Raw genomic sequence first — 2,459 nt, forward strand, 5'->3', positions numbered from 1 at the left:
GTGGCTGGGGCGGCTGCGGCGGGTGTGAGTGCAGGCGGCGCGGGGGCACCGGGGACGGGACACGGCTGTACCTGCAAATCCAGCTCCATGAACTGCCCAGACGTCACCGGCAAATTGGAGAGGGCAGAGTGGATTTTCCCCAGGAGCCCAAAGGAGATGACACCTGGGGAGAGGGAGAGACCCTCAGGGCTGGGCAGAGCCAGCCGCCCGTTCAGGAGCCTGCCGGAGTGCTCTGCCTGCCTGGAGCCGCGCTGGCAAGTGGAGCATCTGGCAGAGGCTGGGAGGGCAAAATCCCTGCCCAGCAACGTCCCCAGCACCAGAGGAGGAAAAACCCCTCATCCTTCCTGCCGGTCTCAAACCTCCCGGGGTTCAGAGGCTCCCATGAAAGCCGCTGTCCTGGAGCTGCTTGGTGCATGTCTCATCACGCGGGAAATGTTTTGGGTAAACGGGGACAACGTTGCATGCAGTGAAGCAGCAATTGCGTCTGTGCGGGACTCGACGTGAACAGAGCTGGGGAGGGAACCCCCCCCGCCCCCGGCTCTGCAGGGCTGCAAACCGGGGGGGGGCCCAGCAGAGCCGCCTCTCTTGGCAGCAGCTCGGGTCTGGCCCCAGTTAGAAAAACAACCGTGAGAACAGCAGGATCACGACGCTTTCATGATGTCAGGCAGCAGGGAGGGCAGTGAGCCAGGACTGCGCCACCCACAGCAGCTTTGCCAGCGGAGTGGAGCCGCTTCTGCTCCGTGCAGAGCAACTCCTTCTCCTACGGCTCCGGCTCTCCTGAGGACACCCGCTGCCTGTGGAGATGGCTAGACACGCAAAACTCAAGTGTCACTCTAAAAATTAATATAGAAAAGAAAATTTAACAACTTACGGTTGAGGAATTGTAGCTTAATATTGATGATGCTGATCCAAATATTCACTAATGGGCAAAGCTGCAACGGTAACAAGTGGCACAACCTTGGTGAGAATATCGTGGGTGTAGCAACGCATTTCCCTAACATCATTTGAGTTTCACAGACTTTAAATCAAGATGGAAAAATAAGCTCCCAGAGCATAGTTTCCTCCATGGAAAAAGAACAATATAAATTGTTCAGCCCTCTTCTCAAAATGGCACAGATTCTATTTAACAGAATAAAAGATTTTCTAACAAGCACCTTTTCTCTAACTGAGGCTGTCACTTCTGCTTACCGCACCGTCTCGGTACCAGAAGGTGTTTCAGAAAGCAATTGGTTACAAATTATCCCGTAACATTGCATGATGGAATCTGAATTACTTCTAACAAATAAGTTCTGACTGTAAGAAATATCACGGAATTTTGTGGAATTCACTTATGGGATGTGGGCATGTGTCTGTGCATGCACATATATATACACATGTATGTGTAAATCTGCTAGACAATTATGGCAAGAGCACTAACTTCAGTTGAAGTGCAGCTTCTTACAGCGAAGGACTTTCAGGCACTCACCAGCGCGGGTATGAGAGACTGAAGAGTTGAGTTCAGCAAACCACTCACCAGATTGGTGAGGAAGCTGAAAAGGGAAAAAGACAGACAAAAATTACCAGGGAAATTGTTAAAACCCGGGGCTCAGCATCAAGACAAATCAGAACTCCTCTGCTGGTCTGCAACGCTGTGAGCTCTGAAGAGAAGCACCCGCTGTTTTCTCTTATCTCTGACATTAAAAGACGCTGCAAGCCCACAGCTCCCCCAGGCTTTAGCAGGAATTATAGATGCTCAGGACTTTGTTACCTGGTTCTCAAAGTCTGATTGTTACAGTTTAAATCTGTGCCCAGATTTGAGACTGAAATTTTGCCCCACTGCAAACTTGCAAAGAGCTGACCCACGGCTAGTCCTGCCCATTATTTTTAACCATTTCCCCGCGCACATACCAATATCCCATCTCCTTGCAGGTTTCTCAAAAACAAAATTGGCTTTTCTATGAGAAAATCCTGTGGTTTCCTCATGGCTGGATAATGGAGCTGCCATTTACTCTGCATGTTGCCTCTGAGATTTTCACTGAATTAACCTTCTCTGTGAAGTGTTGGGTGGTCTCAAGTCTGGAAACTAGAGCCCGGCTGGGCAGCTCAGGGTTGAGGGAGAGAGAAACCTGCTCCAGCATGAAATGCAGCCCTACGCCGGGGGCCACAGTCGAGCCCCAGGTAAGCCCGGGGGGGTCGGGCTCAGCTCCTGCGTGTGATGGATCTGTCCTTGCAAATCACCTCGGGGCTTCTATGAGCAGCTGCCACACTCACCCCTTCCGCAGTTTGACATTGAAGTCACCCAGCAGGTTGCTGCAATCCTTAATCATTAACTTGAGGTCACCGGGGGTGTCTTGGGTCAGTGCGATGTGTGACGTGATGTTTGTTTCTACCGAGGATCCGCTCAGAAAGTGAAAAATCCTGAAAAATAAGGAAGTGGCTTGGAGGATTATGGAGGAGACCGAAGCAGCCCAGAAGAGCGG

The sequence above is a fragment of the Pygoscelis adeliae genome, unplaced genomic scaffold (genome assembly GCF_000699105.1).
Source record: "Pygoscelis adeliae isolate BGI_AS28 unplaced genomic scaffold, ASM69910v1 Scaffold432, whole genome shotgun sequence".
Classification (NCBI taxonomy): domain Eukaryota; kingdom Metazoa; phylum Chordata; class Aves; order Sphenisciformes; family Spheniscidae; genus Pygoscelis; species Pygoscelis adeliae.